Genomic DNA, 12,240 nt, shown 5'->3' on the forward strand with positions numbered 1-12,240 from the left:
ATAGATGGCGAAGATAATAGTCACTGTTGCCTATTGTAGAGAAATATTCCTGCATTATGGAATTCAATTTTTCGTCTCACTCAACTGATTGTAAAACAACACTAGATTTAGCTGAAACCGCTGATATTGTCATCTGTGATAATATTAATGCTTAATCTACATAATCATTTTCTCTGACACTTTTTTAATTGTCCCAATAATGGTACCACCTATTGAGAACTACCGGAACTGTTTCAAAGTTTGTCAATTTTCTATATCTTTGGTTCTGACTTATCTCGTGGTTGGAAAGTTCACTTACACAATCATAAAATCGTAAGTCGGATACCACTCTCCGAAACATTGTGCTCAATTTTGAAAATTAGCAATGGAAAAAGTTCAAACTGCTCAACCATTGAACAATTCACCGTTGCTCTCCCCCCCCCTTCACTCAGATCAGTACTAAACAAGAAATTCTTGAAACTCGACAAAATATAACTATAATTTAAATATTTCCTCTTTTCAAAACGACCTAACGACTAAAATATTACTTTTGATTCGTTGCAGTTTACAATATGTCTTATTTAAGAGTCCATGGTAACAAAATTAAAATCAGTTTTATATAGTTATATTATTGACTGGAAACGAAAATCCTTTGGACAGCATGTTACACCTTCTTGGGCCATAAATGAGTCAAAATCACACACATTTATAAACATAACAAATTTATTTTATCATAACACATGAATGAGAAAATTCTCTCTGTGAAAGTTCACAATATCTGACTTTCCAAGAGACTAGCTGACGAAATTCATTTGGAGACTTAAACAAGACAAATGACTAAATCCGTCAGGTAACACGTAAAAGAGGAGAAGGAAAAGGAAGAGAATTATTAATAATAAATTAGGAACGTTTATGAAACACGGTACAAGTTATGTTTGCCAATAAACAACAAAATTCTAATTAATCAATATACCAGTCACAACGTTTACATGTTTATATAATTCATCGTACGTATGTTACTTTGCCACATTACTGAACAAAACCAACAACAACAGTCATGTTCATTTCATCTCCTTTCTCAAAATTTCTAATTACATCAGAGCTCATAATGAAACTCTGACCATTTTCAAAGACTTCGCCTACATCATCATCAATAGATGAAACAGGAAATTTCATACTGATTCCATCAATCGTATTGTGTGGTGATCGTAGGAAGAAAGCACATCTAATTTTATCAAAAGTACGATTTGCTCTCTGAACAATGGCATAAAATGTATCATCCTTTTCATATTTAAGGTACACGAAAACCTCATCTTTGTATATCATCAGTTTTAAGTCATCACCAATAGCAGTACTCATGATTGTGTTCCTCTCTGAAGCCAAGGACTTGTGGGATTCTAATACATGCGAAGGAAGGTCCTTGATGACGTCGTTCCATGAACAAGTGAATGATGGAACTTTATTAAGTGGGCATTGCGTTGTTCTATAAATGCATTTGTCCACATGCTCAGGAAGAAGTTGGTCCGAGAGTATATATTCGCAGCCTTTTGAAGAGTTGGGACACGGATTCCTGACCAGTTTGCACATCTCTTCAATGTGAAGATTACGGAATCCTTCTCCGAACTTACCATCGCAAAGAGTGCATTTATCAAGATTCTGACGACAGTCGTCGCAGAACGTGTGCCCGTTCGTGCATATCACAGTCTCTGGCAACAGCAGCTTTGCGCAGTGTGGACATGTTAAGTACACAGCAACAGGTGTGAAATCCGCAAACGATTTTGAGTCCGATTCTGACAATGAGTCGGACGAGTCCATCTGAAAATAACGTCATTATTTGTAGACCCATAAAAACTGAACAAAGAGCACACAGAATGTTTATATTTTGTGCACTAAGTTATTCAAAGCGCTGTATCAACCAGACAACTTAAAGAGTGACAATGTTCTTTTCAAGAAGATCGACTGTAAATTACTTCTAAAATTCTTATAGAAAAAAAAAACAGATGAGCAGAAATTAATTAGGTCTAAGCCTCAGAGTCAATAAGTTCTAGTTTATATAAATACAATTTTAGAGAGTCACGCCTTTTAAAATTTCTGCTGTACCAAGAGTTACTGAGTGAGGATATGACTGAAAACTGTTACATTAGCTATTTTTTAAATTCCGGTTTAAGAATTGTTCTCAGTTATTTTTATTGCGAATTTTTCCACTGCAGAATGAAGTTTACTTTACTTAAGAAAATTATATCCCGGTAGGATATGAATTTATTGCGAGGGAATTTCGGAGTACAGACTTTTTGTTCTGTTTTACCAAAAATATTTTCTTTCTCGTATGAAACGCTGTTGAAATGCTGTATTTATTCTTAAATCAATAAAAACTGTAGAACTCTTACGTGAGGGATAAAAATGAGTCACTTCTGGAATCAGAGAGAAAAAGCGATTCAACTATATTCTTTTCTTTTTGAGAAACCAGAAGAAATTGAAAATGTAGAATGATGTAATGGGAGCTGAAAAGACAGATAGAAGGTGAATGAGAGTGAGTTCAGAAAATGAACGAGTAGGTGAGATTTCAAGGAATGAGAAGAATAACGAGTCAGTGAGCGAGGCAACTAGTCAGTGAGCGAGGCAACTAGTCAGTGAGCGAGACAACTAATCAGTGAGCGTGACAACTAGTCAGTGGGCGAGGCAACTATTCAGTGAGCGAGAGGCAACTAGTCAGTGAGCGAAAAAACTAGTCTAAGTGAGGCAACTAGTCAGTGAGCGAGAAAACTAGTCTAAGTGAGGCAACTAGTCAGTGGGCGAGGCAACTATTCAGTGAGCGAGAGGCAACTAGTCAGTGAGCGAGAAAACTAGTCTAAGTGAGGCAACTAGTCAGTGAGCGAGACAATATTCAGTGGGCGAGGCAACTAGTCAGTGAGCGAGACAACAAATCTGTAAGCGGGGCAACTAATCAGTGAGCGAGACAACTAGTCAGTGGGCGAGGCAACTAGTCAGTGGGCGAGGCAACTAGTCAGTGGGCGAGGCAACTAGTCAGTGGGCGAGGCAACTAGTCAGTGGGCGAGGCAACTAGTCAGTGGGCGAGAGGCAACTAGTCAGTGAGCGAGAACACACAGATGTCTTAATGCACAGACGGAATTAGTTTCATGTTATTACGGACAATTGTGGCGAAAAGAATTCTTTCTCAATTCAAAAACATACTACTTCGCAGGCAGTTAATGACAATATTAACGAGCTTAGTGCTACTTTGAATTCAATTATTTATTTTATTTGAAATGAGTTATTGTAATTACCAGGGAACGGATTTATATGGACTAAAAATATATGAAATATGTAAATATATATGTAGTTATTTTTACCAAAATATGGAATTAAATATGGATTTTTTACCAAAATATGGAATTAAATATGGACTTAAAATTATAAAAAAAATGACTATGTACGTTAAATATTGGTACATTTTAATCAAACTAAACAAAAAATATAATGGACGTACCTTATCTTCCAATGTAGTTTCAACAAAACACAATTTTTATTGTCTGTTACCATAACAATAGGTTACAAACATTTCTTTCAAGTGCTGAAAAGTGAATCTTCTTCTATTGTCTCTGAGGATAGATTTATACTGACTAAAAGAGCGTTCGACGTCACAAGAAGTAACTGGTACATAATTCAATTTCACAATGTCTGCTGGGGATAAGTCCAAGTTAATCTTCACTGTTGATTCACCACTCATCACAGCAACAACCTTTTGTAGTTCTTCATATCCAGGGTTTTTTGAAAGTACAGTGTCCACCTTAGCTCTTACTGCATCTGCAACTTTACCTCTACCACGATTCAGTTGTTCCACAGTACTATTTATAATTTCAAAACTTTCAGATAGTGAAAGGTGCCTATTTTGGAGACTTTTGAGCGTTTTTATGATGCATGAAAATGTATGCTGAATGTGAGCTAAGTCATTCTTCACACTTATGTCACAGGTAACTGTTTTCGCAGTATCAATTGAGACTGCATCTTCAGAGTCCAATGCAAGGAGAACATTGTTAATAGAGTCTATATGTTCGGCATAATATTCAACTGCTTCTAGCCATGTACCCCATCTAGTTAAAATTGGCTTTGGTGGCAATGGAATTTCAGGGTACATTTCTTTCAACACGTTAACTCTACTGGGAGCTTTGAGAAATACTTTTTTCACTGATGAAATCAACAAATCTACTTTAGGGAAATTGTCTCTGACCACTTCTGCCACACGATGAAATGCATGCGCCACACAAGTAAAATGAGTCAATTTAGGATATACAACAGATAATGCTTGTCCAGCTTTGACCATATAAGGGGCAGCATCGCTAATAAAGAATAACACATTATCGTACATAATACCCTTTGGCCACAGGATACCCATAGCTTCGTTGAACAGTTTAACTATAGTTTTGTTATTGCACTTTTCTAGAACATCACAATGTAAAAGAATTCGTTCAGAATATTGTTCACTTAACAAACCGATAACTACATTACCAACAAGTCTACCTTCTTTGTCGGGAGTCTCATCAATGGAAACCCAAATTGAACTATCTTTAATTTCATCTCTTATCTTCTGTATTGTCTCATCGTAGATGGATGGAGCATACGTCTTCCTAAGTGTTGACTCATCCGGGATTGTATGTTGAGTATATTTTTCAAGGAATTCCCTGAAGACCTTATTCTTTAGTTTGTAGAGAGGAATATCAGCAGAGATGAGAGAACGGCACAGGTCGATGTTAAACTCAGATCTTACATTCGATGTTGTTGGTTGTGTTAAAAACAATTGTCTCTGCTTGGAATTTAGTTGTTTGTTGGCCTGATGTTTACTAGTTGTAATGTGTTGTTGCACCAGGAACTTTTGTGTAGATGATACTGCACACTGACACAAATTACAAAATAATATTTTATTGTCAGTTGATAAACCATCTTCTTTAAATTCTGAAATGTAACTTGTTAGTTTTGATTTTAAATTGACTGAATGACGTACTTTTGGCATATTTACCGTCTTTATAGTATGATTTACAAAACTGAACCTATGTGTACTCTGACTGGCATTTAACTGTTGAGCTGCACAACTGAAGTCTGTTAAAAATTTTAAATTAAATTAATACAGTTTTGTAACTTACTTTCCCATTGTTGATAGGACTGCTAATTTTCAAATAACTCTGATGTTAAAGGGATTACTGAACATGTGTTTAAATCTCTATTGTTGAAATGTATTTTTAAAAGTTAATGGAATTTTGTTTTGTTTTATTGTTAAACCTAATATAATATGGACTGTTTTATATGAAATATGGAAAATATATGGAAATTAACGAAAATATGTACTAAACTCTAAAATATGGAAAAATATGGAAAATAAAAGTAGGATTTTTCAACCCTACACATTGTGAAACATAAAGATAATGCAAAATATAAATTATATTAGCTTTATAAGTAAATATGTATTTACATATAAATCCTTTCCCTGGTAATTACTGTATAGTTAAAGTTAAAGACCAAAACAAAAGTAGATACATTATGAGAAACTCACGGTACTGTTTCTGTCGTTGATCATTGTATTAGAGAACTACGTCCTCTGCATCCTACCTTACATCAGCTTCTCCTGAAAAGATAAAAACATTTTCTGTATAAAAACATTTTCTTTTATTTATAGCATACAGAATAGGGTGTAAGTGGTACTCAGATCCATAAAATAAAGAGACAGGATTAAATGTAAATTATTATTGGCATCCAACTACATTGTCATTCAATTTCTATCAGACGATGGTAAATTTTGTTTCTATTTTAAAAGACGTCATATTAATAAAGGAAACTATCTCTGCAAATATAACAAAACAATAGGCTGTAGCCTTTTGATAGTCTTCTATTTAATGGCCCGATTTTCTGGAAAGGAAAATATAAATTAACAACACATTTATTGTATGAAAATAACAATATATAGGCCTATTAGATAGAGATGGAGATACAGATACAGATATATAGATACAGAGATACAGATACAGAGAGACATAGAGAGACAGAGACAGACACAGACAGACAGATTTATTTGTTCCATAATATTCTTAAATTTGCTTTATAGCATAGAATGATGAACATGTCAAATTCTTACATTTAACATAAGTTATAAAAATGCAAATATGAAATATGCATAGAATTAATACCTTAATAACAATAATATATTATGCAATGCAATAAGTTTTACCATTTAATAGTATTAAAATATTTACACAATACTATTAAATGTCAAGAATTGATCTGCAGAATATAAAATGTGAGATATTGAGCAATTTTTTAGCTTTACCTTAAATAATGCAGGGTTTTAGTTACGATTCTTAATGTCTTTAGGATGACTATTGAAAATTTTTATCGCCATGTAACGTACTCCCCTTTGATAGTATGATGAATTTGATGATGGCATATGAAAATCGTTCTTTTTGCGGGTATTTATACTATGTATGGTTGAATTAGTTGGAAAATTGTCTTTATTGCATAAGAGGAAATTTATTAAAGAGTATATGTACTGATTTGTTAAGGTCAGAATTCCTATTTTTTTAAATAATCTACACGACTCTCTAGCCTTTCCTCCAACTATTATCCTAATTGCTCTTTTTTGTAATAAGAATACATTTTAGGCCTACTATCAGCAGAATTTCCCCAAAAATATTATTCCGTAGGACATAATGGAATGAAAATCGGCAAAAAATATTATTTTTAAGATACTGCTGTTTAGAAATATTGTTACAGTTGTCATTTCAAAATGTTTCCAAAACCTTGCTGTTATAAATGTTTCCTTAGTTTCACTTGTCACATTTTTAAAAGAGTGCAAACGTATTTGTATTGTTATTATATTAAGTTTAGTTTGTTATTCTTCTTAAGCACAACCCTAACACATTTTAGATGCAATATGGTGCATTTGTAAATTTTAGAGATTCAACAATAATAATAATAATAATAATAATAATAATAATAATAATAATAATAATAATAATAATAATAATAGTAATAGTTCCAGAGGTTTGAGCCATCTATGAAAGCAGTCATCGTCCACTAATTTTTTCCCCTATCTTGTGTCTTTTTTATTATTGTTTTATCATAAGATAATGGAACAAATGGATGAATAAAATAGGCCTAGTAAAGAAACACATATGCATAGAAAAATAAGGAGATAATCACATCGCTTTTATAAATAACGCAAATGCCGACACCTTCTTAATCTCACTCAGACGCTAGATAGCTGTAGCAGTTGATAAAGCGTCATAAAATAAAAAAAAACACTTTCCACTCTTTATAGGCCTACAAGAAGTCAGGTACCACTGATTTTATCTGTTTTTGCAACAGCCGCCGGACTTTACAAAATTACTCATGTGCTTTTACTAGGTCTGGGCCTACTTGTAAGGAGAAGCCTAGAAAAAAGGGCTGGATTGAACACCGACTATGAAATCTGTCTGAATTGTCTCTCAACATTGCATTCTACAAACTGTAAGGATTAGTATCAAATTTAATTGTAAAGAGACTAGCTTTTAAACCTTTATGTAGAATGCAAATTTTCTAAATCCACCGAGAACCGCCTACATTTTTCTATTTTTATCGAACCCTTTACTACAATGCCTGTGGTTAATACTTTTATTCTATCTCAATTTTCCCCTTTATCAAATTTTCTATGACTTCTAAAATTTATTTTCAAAATTTTATTGTAGTCTTTGAATGCTATATTCTACAGATACGTGATTTCTAATTCCTTTATCAGTTCTATCGTGATTCTTTTTCTTACGAAATATCAGTAGAGACAACACAAGAGAATATTTTTCGCGGTCAAAGTTCTAACCATTATGCCTTTAGTGTTTATTTTCCGTGAATCATCCTCACGTCACAACAAGGTTTTGTTTGACAATTGTCTCAATTTTTTGGACCTTAGACTGACCATACAATCATCTGACGTATGTCGAGGAAACTTTTACACATTCCGATTAGGTCTGAACTGGCAGTTGATCAGGCATGTAGTGCCGTCATACTATATAAAGTGAGTGATTCTACGTAGCGACACTTTTTTTTGTACTTCGTTTTCACCTCATACAAGGACTCGCTATTGTTGTATGAATGATGCAATAATCACAAATTTTTCACCAGATGAAACGTGCTATTTGAGACAAACACTTGTTCCTTGTTTTTTTTTACTTTGTTATTTAACGACACTGCATCAACTACAAAATTATTTACCGTCGATGGAATTGGCGCTAGCGAGATATTTGGCGAGATGAGGCCGATGATTTGCCATAGATTACCTGACATTTGCCTTATGGCTTGGGAAAACCTTTAAAAAAACCCAACCAGGTAATCAGCCCAAGCGAGAATCGAACCCGCGTCCGAGCGCAACTCCAGATGTATAGGCAAGCGCCTTAGGGTACGGTCACGTTGGAGCAACGATAAACGATAAAAGAAACGACCTAGCGACGCTTTGGTATTATCAAAAAATCAAGTGTTCATATCGGAACAACGATGTGGCGGGAAGCGAACATTTTGATTTATCAGTAGAAGATATTCTATACATCTCAAAGCTCGTATAAATTCATTGCGATGTAATTGGTTCTTGTGATCGCATAACGTATCACGAATAAATACACAACTGATCAATTTGTCAATATTCATGATAATTAATTTAATATGCCGAAATAATCATAAATCGATTAATACTCTAATATAATGACAACCACAGGTCATTACACATATTAATATTATCTTAATCAGAGATCATATGAACGACAAGAGCGAAGAAAATGGAATTTTTCTTTTTCGTCGCTTTTATCCTCCCTCCAGTACGCACAATTTAATGACAATGCATGTTTCAATTCTCTTTGATGCAGCATCCCTGCTTCTTTTATCGTTTATCGTCGCTCCAATGTGTACGTACCCTTAGCCGATTGAGCTACGCCGGTGTTCCTTGTTATGTCGCTTTGCTATACGGAACAATGTTTGAAATGGCGGATGAGCGCTCTTGTTTCTAAATTTGAATTACGCGGTAATTATGGCTATATGCATCACTTCGGTTAAAACGTAAGCTTGGGTTACGAAATCACAGTTAAAAAGTAACCGTAGTTACTTCTGTACACCATTTATATCATCGGTTACTTACACATGGTTAGCTGACATCTCATATAACGAGGATAAAGTCCATGATGGTATATTGCTTTTTACAAAATGACAAAAGGAAATCATCGATACGTCTGCAAAGACAATGTCTAAAAATGAGTCCAAAGTAACGTCATAACGCAACCTAACATAACATCACAAAACAGCCCAGTCCAACGTAACATCACAATCCAGAACAGTCCAACATATAATATAGCCTAATTCAACGTAACATCACAATGTAGTTCAACATAACATCACAATCTAGCCCAGTCCGAAATAACATCACAATCCAGCCAACTCCAATGAAACACCATCATCCGCCCATATCAACGTAACATCATAATCCAACTCAGCCAACTCAACATCGCAATACAGCTCATCGTAACATCACAATCTACCTTACCACAACGTAATATCACAATGCAGATCAGTCAACTTAACATTACAATGCAGTCTAGCGTAACATCGCAATACAACCCAGCCAACTTAACAGCCCAGCTAATAAAAACATCGTTATGCAGCCCAACGTAACATCACAATTTACCTTAGTACAACGTAATATCACGATCCTGATCTGTCAACTTAACATTACAATGCAGCTCAACGTAATATCGCAATCTATCCCAGTCTAACGTAACATCACAGTCTAATATATACAGTCACGAAGCTCTATACGTAGTAAATATGCATACTTGGATAGTTGCTAACCACTACGATCGCTAATATCGCCTCATTACAGACAATGCGAAATAGTACCGGCACAGTCAATCGTTCCTAGCACCCTCAAAACTCAAGCTTCGTAACTGTATATACTAGACTGTGGTAGCATCACAATCTAGCCAGATCCAACGTAACGTCATATTCAGGGCCGGGTATTTATGGAGATAGCGAAAATCACGACATAATTGATACACAATAGAATTCTACTAATTTGTACGAATTAAGTGATTCTGATTAATAATATAGGGATAAAACAATAGCGACAAATCGCGAAATAGAGTTCTAATAGCGAAATATGAACTCATTCACGAATTATTACTATTGCGTCGTTTTACGAATTTCATATTCTGAGTTTTTTTTAGATCTTTTTTTCACTTCAAGTTGTTATATATCCAAGCAGGCTACATTACATGGTATTCCAGGTATTCCGATTATATTAGTGAACTCAAAAGACGGAGAATTCAACATTTCACTAATAAATTTGAAAGTGTTAATTTGAGGGCTGCAAGTTTTTTTCGTTTTTAATGAATAAGTCTTAAATAAGTCTCAATCCAACAAATATTGTCTATTGGCCATACCGTACCTTTACCAGAATTCAATGAACCTTTAATAATTGATTATTTGGAAAGTAATATTCATACAGAGTAATACTCCAATTCCAAAATAATTGTATTTTCCAAAATTTCCATTAATCTCCGCCAAGAATACAGATCAATCTCCGCCGACACCGATATTAAAAAAAAAAAAAACAATTGATAAAATTACTCTCCATAAATACCTGCCCCTGGTCATAATCCAGTTCATCCAATTTAACATCGCAATGCAGCCCAACGTAACATTACAGCCCAGCCCAGTCTAATATAACTTCACAATCTAATTCATCCAACTTAACATCGCAATGTAGTTCAACGTAATATCACAATCTAATCCAACTCAATGCAATACAACAAATTTAGCCCAGTGCAACGTAACATCGCAGATCTAGCCCAGTCCAACATAACGCAATTCAGTTTAGGCTTAACTCAACGTATAATGCAGCCATAAAGATAAGCCAACATAATATAATGTATCATAACAGAATTCAGTACTGTATGAAAGAATCACTTTTAATATAAACAATCCAACACATTACAGTGCAATATGTTCTAAACAATCACTTCAGTACAATACAATAAAACAGTCTAATCTAATCTAATCTATTCTAATCTAATATAATCCAATCAAGTCTAACGTAATCGAATCTAACCCAATCTAAACTCAGGCAATCTTATTCTAATCTAATCGAATTTAATAATTTAATAGAATATATAACATAATTCATTCTAATTATTTCTAGCTCTAATCTAATTGAATATACTTCTATCTGCACTGCGTTATTTAGAAAAGAATACTTCTTGGAAATATAGAAATAAAATTACACCGAAAACTAAAAATGTTAAGTTTTTAAACAACTTTGTTTCATTTATAAACCAAACTAAATTAAAAGTTCAAAAAATTCATTCGTATTGAATTATAACTTATCAATGCTTGAAATATGAGCACCAGAAATATTTTATAGCCATTAAAATCGACAATTCGGAAAATTTCTCTATCACACAACCAGACCTACACTACAGAAATTACCAGTTAACTTAGCGTGCCACCTCCACAAACACAAGGAGAGCTCAAAATGTATGTAGCAGACTGCAGCTGTCACACTTCGAGTACTCTTTTATGCCTCCAGAGCACGCTCAAAGGCATTCTGACATGTCAACCAGTGTGTTCTGCATATACATAAGAAAAAAATGTTGAACATTACTGATATATCGAAGGAAGACAATTTTGCAACCAAACTAATTTAAGATTTTCGTGCAAAATTTCTTAGTCAGTAATATGTTACAGTGCTGTCAGTATGCATATTACAATAATTACTTCAAAGGAATATGGAATTAAAAAGTAAATGTCTGCTTGAAGTATCTACATAAACTACGCCATTCACAACAATTCAATACTAAGAATAATTATTACTGTTTACAGTTTATTCTCTTGTACTGTTATTCCAAAGACACACGCAAATGAAATCATTTTACACGCAGACAAATCAGATGAACTTTAGTTTTCTGTATTGAAAATAATTTATTTACGATACATTTTATTTTGTGAGTAAGGATGTTTGCGAACGAGGTCTTAGGCAGTGTGAAGCAAGACCTATGAACAAAATAAAATAATTATTAACATGAATATCGTACACTATTTTTTAAGATAGAATTTTAATCACATTTTGAGACTGAAAAAATATTTCTATGACCCATGAGAATGTTTAAAAAAATGTACGTACAACGGTGGCATTGGTTTCCAAGGATCTAGTTTTTTTTTTGCTGCTTCTGAAAAAAAAAAGCAAAAGTGGAGTTGTCCAAC

The 12,240-nt window shown here is 33.9% G+C and overlaps 1 long non-coding RNA gene across 1 annotated transcript; it reads right to left on the reverse strand.

Moving 5' to 3' along the window:
- Window positions 1-933: 933 nt before the first annotated feature.
- LOC138698882 (uncharacterized) lies at window positions 934-11,579 on the reverse strand. Its single transcript, XR_011331979.1, has 3 exons — window positions 11,467-11,579; window positions 5,525-5,596; window positions 934-1,794 (listed from the first exon to the last, which is right to left on the reverse strand). It is a non-coding gene; the product is annotated as an uncharacterized lncRNA (long non-coding RNA).
- Between the last annotated feature and the right edge of the window lie 661 nt (window positions 11,580-12,240).

The sequence above is a fragment of the Periplaneta americana genome, chromosome 4 (assembly GCF_040183065.1).
Source record: "Periplaneta americana isolate PAMFEO1 chromosome 4, P.americana_PAMFEO1_priV1, whole genome shotgun sequence".
Taxonomy (NCBI): Eukaryota; Metazoa; Arthropoda; class Insecta; order Blattodea; family Blattidae; genus Periplaneta; species Periplaneta americana.